At 44.0% G+C, this 11,494-nt stretch overlaps 1 protein-coding gene across 1 annotated transcript in view; it reads left to right on the forward strand.

Annotated features, from left to right (window-relative positions):
• The window catches only part of cacna2d2a (calcium channel, voltage-dependent, alpha 2/delta subunit 2a), a 237,236-nt gene that overhangs the window by 150,486 nt on the left and 75,256 nt on the right, over positions 1 to 11,494 (forward strand). The window lies entirely within an intron of this gene.

The following is an 11,494-nucleotide window of genomic DNA, read 5'->3' on the forward strand; positions in this document are numbered from 1 at the left end:
TAATTTCCCACGGCACACCTAACAATGTGTCACGGCACACTAGTGTGCCACGGCACAGTGGTTGAAAAACACTGGGCTAGACTATCCCATTGTTGCCGCTCCATCATTCTTTATGTAGATCAGTGAGGAGCGAGAGAGGACGCGTAAACGCTATATATGAGAGGCACCTTCTGTCTCAGGCTTTAAGCATACAATCTCATTAAGACTACAGATCCTGTTTCACTACTTCCTCTGTCCACAACTGTTTCAAAATAAAGGTCCTCACTGCAATAATACACTATTAAATCATTTAACCACTGAAACTACTCAACTATTGAACTGTTCAACCATTCCAACTGTCAGTTATCATCCACTATGCCTCCAGTCAACTACATGAAACCTCCATGTACCTAGCAACCAACATAGCAACCATTAAAATTAAGTGTTTATGACCATTTCCATAGCAACCAACATGATTATACTGCAGTAACTTCTTGTTTCCTGATAGTGGCCACCATGGATACCCTAGCAACAAATGTTTCAAAATAAAAGTCCTCACTAGCAAGTTAGCTAGTTAGCATGGTTAGCATAGTTAGCATTGTTAGCATAATTAGCATTTTTAGCATTACTGCTAGAAATCATCGGTTAAGTTAGCTAATCAACCTGGTTAGCATTGTTAGTAAATTTGGCATTGCTAGCATAATAAGCATTTTTAGCGTAACTGCTAGAAATCATTAGCTAAGTTAGCTAATCAACATTTTAACATGAATAGAAATCATTAGTTAAGTTAGAACTGGAACGTTTCATCTTTAAACTGTCTACCTTCACACTATCAACTCTCTGTAAACTATGCAACCACCATGTTTACCCTAGCTACACCTTAGTAACCATATCTACATTATCTATCTATTTTTGCATTTTCATGCACTGGTAATTCCTTGGAATTGCATTTCTAGTTAAACTTCTTCTTCTAACGCAGCCAATTCAGCTTCAACCGTTTAACGTAGAAACTTCATTCAAACGTTGTTGCGTAGGTCTTGCTTATGCCATGCCTGCTTTGTATTTTTTAACTTTGTAACTTCTATACTTTTTAAACTATTACTTAAAAACTATTACCATTTCCCCCATAGACTTAACATTGCTCATTATGACATCACGGCAGCAATTAGAATCTTACGCCAGGTGGCCGGCCACCTGGGCACCAACTGTCAGTTTCTCTGGCTTTAAGCATACAGTCTCTCAGAAGACTACATATCCTGTTAACTGTTTCCTCTGTCCACAACTGTTTCAAAATAAAAGTCCTCACTGCAATAATACACTATTAAATAATTTAACCATTGAAACTACTCAACTATTGAACTGTTCAACCATTCCAACTGTCAGTTATCATCCACTATGCCTCCAGTCAACTACATGAAACCTCCATGTACCTAGCAACCAACATAGCAACCATTAAAATTAAGTGTTTATGACCGTTTCCATAGCAACCAACATGATTATGCTGCAGTAACTTCTTGTTTCCTGATAGTGGCCACCATGGAAACCCTAGCAACAAATGTTTCAAAATAAAAGTCCTCACTAGCAAGTTAACTAGTTAGCATGGTTAGCATAGTTAGCATTGTTAGCATAGTTAGCATTTTTAGCATAACTGCAAAAAATCATCAACTAAGTTAGCTAATCAACCTGGTTAGCATTGTTAGCAAATTTAGCATTGTTAGCATAGTTAGCATTTTTAGCATTACTGCTAGAAATCATCGGTTAAGTTAGCTAATCAACCTGGTTAGCATTGTTAATAAAGTTAGCATTGCTAACATTAGCATTTTTAACGTAACTGCTAGAAATCATTAGCTAAGTTAGCTAATCAACATTTTAACATGAATAGAAATCATTAGTTAAGTTAGAACTGGAATGTTTCATCTTTTAACTGTCTACCTTCACACTATCAACTCTCTGTAAACTATGCAACCACCATGTTTACCCTAGCTACACCTTAGTAACCATATCTACATTATCTATCTATTTTTGCATTTTCATGCACTGGTAATTCCTTGGAATTGCATTTCTAGTTGATATTTGATATGCTATATCTTATGCATATTGATATGCTTATGGTTAATATGGACATTTCCTCATTAATGTAGACTATTGTCTTGTTTTCTCTCATCATATTTTAATTTGCAAGAAATACTGTATGAAACATTTGACAGTAAAAGTAGTAGTGAAACTAAAGCAGTTTCAACTCTGTATTGAGGCTTACAACAGGGTTCACCATAGAAGCATAAGCATGCAATGAGGGGCTTGGTATACTAACAGAGAGACTTATCATAAACGATCTGTACAATACTGTATGTACAAGGTCTGAACAATATCTACACGACAGTCACATCTATACTGTCAAAAATATACCCTGACAGGACATCAATATGAGGCGATCAGATATGTGATGGAATTCCACTGGCTGTCATGTCATGTGGGGCTGCAGTGTCTGTCCACAGTTTTCTATAGAGATTACATCTTGACCACCGTGGAATTGTGAGACTTAGAAATACGTTTTTGATGTTGTCATGTGAGACTAGTTACTGAAAAGTCAGAAGAAAAAAAAAAAAGTAAGCTCCTTCTATGGTAAAAATGGTCGTCTACGGTGTAGCGCATCCACGGCTTTCTACTGATAATGTCTTTTGATGTAAAAATAAGGAAACATCATTTAACTGAAAACGAGTATAGGAGGCGTTTATTGATTTAGCCATCTCATAAGTCACCTAATACTTCACTGAGAGAGGGGCCAGTTCAATGTCACGCTGGGGCGTCCAAACCGCAGACATCAGAGTTTCACCCCGCCGCCTCCTCCCAAGTGCAGCCGGACACAGAGAGAGCGAAGAGGAAGAGGAAGAGGAAGAGGAAGAGCCCGAAGAGCAAGGGAGACAGAGCGGAAGAGAGGGCCGAAGAGGAGCGCGGCGGAGGGGACCGGGGGGAGCCATAAATCAAAGTGTGATTTTGCTCCTAGCGGCCGACGCGGGGCTTTGATTAATGGCGCCGCGCGTCGGGGGCTGTCGCCGCGTCTAATTGGAGGACATCGCTCATCATTAAACCCGGCCGCGGAGAGGCCGTCCACCCGTGCGACACGCCCCACCTGCCCCCGCCCCCACGACCCCCCCGCATCTCACCGCCGCGCCGCCCGAGCGAGCCCCTCTGGGGGAGGTCAGAGGGGTCGTGCTGAGGTCAAACGCTCCGGGCCCTGGAGGGCAGGCAAACACTGGCACTGTGATGTTCACAGCCCACTGGCCAGCCGAGTGTGTGGTGGGGCCGGCGAGAGAGGACCGCGCGGGCTCCCACACAGCAGCGTCCACCTGGGAGAGAAAACGACTGGACACTCACCGACTGGACCATAATTCAATTTTTACATTGTGCACTTTGTACCAGTCGGTTTGAGAGCAATCGCTCTGACAAACAAAAGCGTGTGCGCACACACACACACACACACACACACACACACTCTCATAACTCATGTATAATTCATGGTAAACATGCTCAGTAAAGACTGTGGGGTTTATACCAATTGAGGTCAGTTGGGCGGCATTATGCTTCTCAGCTGTTGATTAGCATGCTGGCACAGTCCTTCTTGAGTAAGCAGAGAGATTGATTCAATGAAGCCACACAGAGCCTAGTGTGAATGTTAGCACAGGTTTGTATTTCACTGTCCTCTCTGGCTCTCGTAAACCTCAGGTCATCCCGACTCCCCTTTTAACCATCCCCTCATTAACTCTCTTCTCTTGTCCTCCCCACTCCTCTGCCTTTACATTTTTGTAGTTTCTTCCTCTCCTCTCTCCTCCTGCCTCATCCTCTCTTCTCTCCTTCTTCTCAACCCTTCACATTTCTCCCATCCCTAGTTCCCTCTCTCTTCCTCTCAAGCATGTGGTGGAACTGCATTCTGGAATGCTGTGGATCTCCATACTGTATGCAGTTTGCAAGTAACTAAAGTATTTTTGAGATCTCTTACGACATCGTCTCCTGCTTTGTGATTGTAGCAGAAGACTTCCAAAGATACAAGTCAAATGGTGTCACGTCCACATAACCAAACTGCACCACACTAGCTACTGTGGCACAATTTCTATGCTGTATCACTTACTTTACTCTCCTCAAACAGGAGCAATATAAAGTAGCTGATATAGTAACTTGTGCTATGCCTTCTTCCAACTGCTGAAGACACATCTTCCATAGAGACTTTTTTTTTTCAAAAACGCACACTAGTTTAATTTGCTCCTCCCAATTCCGTTCTCTCCCATCTCTTTCTCTCCCTCCCTCGCTCCTTCTCTCTCTCTCTCTCTCTCACATACACACACAAACACACACACACACACACACACAGCTCCCCCCATCATACTCCATTTGTCTCCTGCCCCCCCCCCCCCCCCAGCTCTGCGTCCTCATCGTGTTCCTCGTGCTCTGCCATTGGCCACTCCCTGGCATCCCCCGGCCTGCGCCATCACTTCCTCTTCCTGCTCCGGCCCCCTCCAGCGCGGAGCGAGGAGCGCGAGCGGTCCCATCATTAGGTAGTCTAATGGACTCGCCTGGCCAGCTGTTTGCCGTCTCCCGGCCGCGGCTCAGGGAACTCTGGGATTGATAGCGTGTCTGTCGCCAGAAGGCTGCGACGCCGGCGAGATGGTTCGGATGACGCATCGGATGCTTCCTCTGGGAAACTCTCTCTCTCTCTCTCTCTCTCTCTCTCTCTCTCTAGCCATCCCTCTCTCCATTTCTCCTTGTGCTCGTTCACTCTATCTGTCTTCTCCCTGTCCAAAACCAAATGAGTCTGAGAGAGCAGCTCAGGACATTTTCGGCAAAAGGGAGCTACAACGGGAGCGCACGAAAAAACAATTTCATGAACTGGTGCAGCGGTTCCAAATGATCATTAACTTATCTTTCTGCTATCATAAAGAATGGCTGGGGCTCCCTTGCACTCAAATCAATTAGTGTGCTTTTTTTGTCTGTGCACAATGTGGTGCAGGCCTACAGATCTCGATCTGCTCTGCTGCATAATCTCACGCCTCCTCTACGGCTGCCTTATCGGAGAATAAAAATCGAAACAAAGATTAAAACTTCCGTTTTAATATTCCATGTACATCTGCAGTGGACAGTGGGACACAGAGTACTGTGGTCAGTTAGACCTCTCTCTCTCTGACACCTATAAGATGGTAGCTCCTCTTGGTTTGTGTCTCCACATCCGTCTCCTGTTTACAAGAGTTGTAGGGAGTTGTTGAATTCAGTGTAGGTTTGTGCTTCTCACCACAAGCGTGATTGATAGAACCTCCTACTTTTTTAGTGTGCTTATGGATACCAGTGTATGTGTGTACTAACCCATAATATCCCAGCAATTATGCCAATGGATATTGAGCACAGCATGTTATTCCGTTTGACACAAACGTGAGCTTAGCCACGAACAGGATATCGATTCAGCCCTTTCTAATTGCATGTTCAAGAAGGCACTATCCTGTATTATACTGTAAAGTAGATTGCAAAGAGGTCAGTTGACCTAAAGTGTACTCTCGGGCAGAGAGCGCGGTGTGTAGTGTAGTGCCGGCTTTGTTACTGGCATCTGCTTTAGCTGTTCAGCTGAAGCTGCAAAATGATTTAATCGCAGGAGCCCTGAGGGAATTTCACCGACGCAGTTGTGTGTGTGGACCACTTACCGTGGAACACAATCGCCTAATGTGTTTGCAGTCTCAACAGAACGGTGTTATTTTTGCCAGGCACGCTGATTATGAATCACCAGTATGACCAGTGGAGATCCAGACCTACTAAAGGGAGCGGGAACGTTAGCGATGCAGCCGAATTACTGAAATTATCGAGTAAACCCAGAAGTGCTGTCTTGATTGAATGGGTTTCAGAGCCGTTCTCAAAAAAGTAATTGTTGCATGACCGACCCCCCTGGAAATAGTAATATAGTAATAATACAATATTGATTATATCATGTATTGAGTCAAACATGCATGCTGTGTAACACATACATGCCATCCTGATTGTTTTCAATGCAAAGATGCGTGTCGTGTGTGTGTGTGGTGTATGAGGTGTGCGTGGTGTGTGTGATGTGTTCAGTGCAGAGGTGTGTGTGGTGTGTGTGTGTGTGTGTGTGTGTGGTCAGCAGAAAGGCCTCGCATACACAGTGGGCCACTGGCGCCCTGTCGGCTCCTCAACCTGGCTCTGCGTGAAGCGGGGGGGGGGGGGGGGGGGGGGGTTGGGCAATGTAACGGGGAAACTAAACGAGCGCATGTAAATGTTTGCTGACTAAAACAGCAAGGGACACGCGGGTCAGGAGGGCCATGTGTTTGGAGACGGAAAAGGCTGAAAGGAATAAAAGCCTCATAATTAATCACACTGCCAGAATAGCCCAATGTACAAGCCCCCGGAAAACATTGTGTTTACCTTCTTATTTTGATGTCGACCTAATTTAATTGTGATGGGATCCGGCGCAAGCTAAACATCTAGTGACATCCTGTATTTACGGCCCTTGTTTTGAATGAATAATTGGTTGAATGATTATATTTTGCACTCGCGTTCCCATGTTCTTGTAATTGCCGCTGTGGCATACATATGCAAATAAACAAATCTCGAAAGGACACGAAACAAGCTGAATGAACACAAATGATTCATAGCAATTAGAGGAAGGCACATTCTTAGACCTCAACAGCAGCAATCTCAGCTCTATCTGTAACAATAAATGCCACTGTAAGACTCTTAGTTTCATGTAAACTAGTGATAACATAGCCTATAAACCGATGTCCCTTCTCCATTACCTCCTTTCTTTGCAAATGCTGATTTATTAATGTAATATAATGTCAGAATGATTTCTTTTTTTTTCTTTTAAAAATGGGAAATGATTGTCCCCATTTATAATAAATGCTTAGCTATCCGAGACGCACCAAAAAAAAAATAGTCATGGTAATACTCAATCTGATTAAAAATGAAACTAATAACTTGCTAGAGCTGTTAGTGTCAAATTTCATTCAATTTTAAATCAAACTTCATCAAAGCTAAAAGTAAATCCAGTTTTCACAACGACTTTCATGATCAGTGCATGATTTAGTAACATGACATAGGGCTTGAAGTTTGTTGATGGTTATACCAGATTCCTCAGTAATGTCATTGCAGTTAACATTTGCAATGAAGAGGGTGAGACCAAGCCTGGCAAGCCAAACTACACAGAAATGTATAGTCTGGGGTCAGACCATTCACAGAACTGAAGCCTGTGGGTGGGATGAACAGTTGTTTTTTCAAACTGCCTCTGCACCCAATAGGCCAGCATTTGTGACCAATCATAGCCGGTCGGCGAAACGGCAAATACATCCTTCTTTAAAACGAATTACTTGAGTGCTTTTCTGCTCAACTTTCAAAGAAAAGCCCAAGTCTAACTCTTCCAAATCCTTCGTTCGCCTCATCCATCTCTCGTTTTTCTCTATGGTTGTGCAACATGGTCTCACACCCAACTCGTCGAACGAGGACGCATGCGGAAGCCGAATGTGAGCTCAAGGACTCCGTACACAGATAGAGCGTTCTGATTGGCTAGGCTGGCCTGGAGCCTAGTGCAGGCTTGGCCTCAACGGTGCGACCCTAGACCATCCCGCTTGGCAAAAATATTTTTGGCCGCTAGGGTGCGTCTAGATTTCTAGGCTAGGTGAGACCTGCAAAAGTATGGTTTAATACTGTATATGCGTCTATTTCACTCTATTTTCTATTTTCTATTTTCAAGATAACTTTTCATGCCACCACAGGACTCCAAAGATGCTGTTTTGGCTCATTGTATTATCTATAATGGGACAGAGAATATACTGATAATAATTTTACAAAAGACCAGACAGCAATTTACTTTCAGTTTTCCAGTAATCTCCCTGTGTCCTTGAAGCAACAGGCCTCTGTAGACTACAGACTTGTTGTTTTGTCAGCTAAATAAATACAGACCTATGATGAATTAGTAACAGATGAAATAAACATATTAAAAAATAAATCCTCAGAGACACAAGGTAGAAGTCACCTGTTGCTAACCATGAAGACCCCGGCATGCAGACTTTTACTCTTTAACCTTTAACCTTCAACCTTTAACCTGTTCTGTGCAGTGTAGTTTACTCTATAGTGTACTCCAAATGCCAATTCTCAATGCCCATTCATATATGCCACATGAAGTGTAACAATAAAGCAGTTTTATTCAAACGAATCATAGAGACACAACTCCACCAAACATTTACCAATCCACCAAACTCCCTTTTAGGAAGAACAATCTGTACTCCACACTCAATCTCTACTCAAAACTTAATTCACCAACTGCTCTGCTTGCAGATTTCTTTCTGTCTGTCTCTCCCTCTCTCGCTTGCTCTCTCTCTCTCTCACTCTCTCTCTCTCACTCTCTTTCTCTCTCTCTCTCTTGTGTTTTATCTCCAGACAGCAGAACAACCACATTGAAAATAAAATCAAAGGCTGTGTGTGTGTGTGTGTGTGTGTGTGTGTGTGTGTGTGTGTGTGTGTGTGTGTGTGTGTGTGTGTGTGTGTGTGTGTGTGTGTGTGTCTGTGTGTGTCTGTGTGTGTGTGTGTGTGTGTGTGAGAGAGAGAGAGAAGGCCGGGTCAGTGGCTTTGTATTTACTGCATGTGTGCGTCCTGCCATCTGCATTATCTCTGGCCGTGGTCTGCCTGTGAAGTAGCATTTAAAAGCATCTCCCAAAGCCGTGGCTGCCTGCGCAGCTAAGCAAGCGGCCAGCCAGCAGGAGAGATAGGCACGCTGCTATTGAAGAAAGCTGATAAAAGCACATTTAAATCAATTGACATCCAAATCCCAAACACTCTGTTCAGTTCCTCTGTCCATGGGCGCCTGTATTGTGCTGTGTTTTTCCTCCTTTCCGTTTTTTTCCCCCCCAGTCGTTCTTTGTCTCAGTCATTTGCCACTCGGTCCCTCTTTCGCCTGTTCGTCTCTGTCTCTGTCTCTCCCTTCGTCTTCCTCTCTCATTTGCTCTATTAATCATCCTACACTGGGCAGGACTGGGCACATTATGCCCTCTGCTGCTCAAGATTGTGAAGATGATTCTGCTCACACGCAGCCTCTACAGTCACACACACACACGCACACACACACACACACACACACACGTATATACACACACACACACACACACACACACACACACACACACACACACACACACACATACATTCATGTATGTGTGGAGCGTGGATGGAATTCACTTACTGCTAAATAACCATGTGTCGGCTAGCTCAAGGTCATTCATTCTTCACAAATATTTTTGTTTTATATATTTGATCCGGTTTTTAGTTTTGCCAGCTTTGGAAACAAAATGTCCGCCAAGAGCATCAGCATAAATGCACAAATAATGGCCAACCAAATGTACCAAAAGCCAGAAAGTATTCATCGTCTCGCACTGTCCTGCTCCTTTTATCATTGTGCAGGGCTCGTGGAGGGCTAATAATATATCATTTGTAGTAGTCATTCTGCTTTGACCTTCTCTAAGAGGCACTTACTGTAGTACTGCTGCTATATCTCCACCTCTGGGCTACAGAGATTGCTGGCCTGAGAGTCTTCGGTGGCTCCTTCAGACGAGACCAGTGCAGGCCTGCCTCCAGCCTTACTAAAGACCGAAAATACAAACAGGTTATCCAAGAGGTCGCTCAACTTGCATTCGACGTCAAATATAATTTATATGATTTGTCAGGGTTCCCGAAGTCACTACTGTTTTTCACCAAAGTGTATTTAAATGTCATTTATTTGCTCATTTCCTTGTGTGTTGGTATTATGGTGGCTATATACAGTATTTATCTCTGTGTTGTGGGAAATATGAGAGTAAGCAAAGACGTGTGCAGCCTTTCTCTTTCACTCGCACACACTGACATACACCCACACATACAACACACACTGTACACGTGTATGCACACCCACACACACCCACACCAGACATACAACACATACACACACGCACACACTCACGCATGCACCCACACCACACATACAACACACACTCGCACATACGCACGCGCAAACACACACACACACACGCACACACACACACACACACACACACACACACACACGTAGTACACATCTAGTGCGCATGGACACAAGGCAGCAGGGTGTGACAGATGTCTGCAAGGAGGGCAAACTCTGGAACAGGAGGATTGGAAAGGTGGGCTTGAAAGAGTCTTCAAAATGTCATTTTTGGCCCCACAACCTTTAATTAAGCCTTGAAAATGGGGAGATAAAATGAACAAATTGGGTAATGAATCGAGCCAAACAGGTGGTGTATGGCTGAAGAAAATTAACCAATCAGTCTTCCCTGTGTGGATGGGGAGCCCTAATTAGAAGCTGCCTTGGTTAATTATGATTGGGGCTCTTGTGGACGGCGCAAAAAAAAAAAAAAAAGCCACGGTGGAATGACAGTCATGCGCCCAGAAATAAACAAACGAAAAGGATCGTCCAACACATCCCTGCCACACTGCCCCCTCTCTCGCCCGTCACCTTGACTTCGCCCGGCGCAGAACGCGCGGAGCCCAGCGACTTGACTTCACCCAATCATATTTGTCCAAACTGCTACGCGTGTAGCAGGCGATCCCGTTACGCATCAGCGGCTGAATATAAAGAACGGCGGAGGTTTAGTTAGGAGTTAGGCCGAGTATTGCCACATTGTGGGAATTGTAGTTGTGATAGCAATGTGCTACAGTAGTAGCCTTGTTAATATGCACGTCTCTGTTGAAACACGGCATTTGAATGAGTGAGTCACTTTGCTGTTTGGTGTGTAGATGCCGTTTGTGTTTGTCTCTGAAGGCCGGCGTCATCTCTGAGTGGTGGAGGAGAGGATGTGGAACAGGATTACAATTAGGATGTTTGGCAGCGCTACATCTACACTCTCATGCGTTGGTGTGGTTGTGTAATGTCTTAATGTCTTTTTTAACATTTTGAAATTTCGCTCAAAATGACAATGTTGCGGAAAAACCTCATTGTGTGTGTGTGTGTGTGTGTCTGCATGTGTGTGTGTATCAAGGGTTGGAAGAGGCATCAGTAGAACTGTCTCTGTGTTGGTCCCAACAACAGCTTGTAATTGCATTTTAATAGACAATTAAAAGCGGGCCATAAATCAATTCTCACACTGGGCATGAGGCTTGAATTTAATTTTGAGAAAAACAAACAGTTTTTATCATGTCAAAAGCAATTAACCCCTGCTGCTCTATTACTCCATACTCTCTCTCTCCCTCCCTGTCTCTCTCTCTCTCTCTCTCTCTCTCTCTCTCTCTCTCTCTCTCTCTCTCTCTCTCTCTCTCTCTCTCTGTATGTGTGTGTGTGTGTGTGTGTTTTTATGAAATTTCTGTTTTGGGAAAGAAGTGACACTGACAAATAGAGAGATGAATTTGTGTGTGAGTGTGTATGGCAGAGAGAGAGAGAGAGGGAGAGAAAAGAGAGAGCAAGAGAGAGAGAGAATGAGACACACGGCGAGGGTAAAAGGAAGAGGAAGAGAGAAAGAGAGAGAGA

Source organism: Sardina pilchardus, chromosome 9 (genome assembly GCF_963854185.1).
Source record: "Sardina pilchardus chromosome 9, fSarPil1.1, whole genome shotgun sequence".
In the NCBI taxonomy this organism is placed as follows: Eukaryota; Metazoa; Chordata; class Actinopteri; order Clupeiformes; family Clupeidae; genus Sardina; species Sardina pilchardus.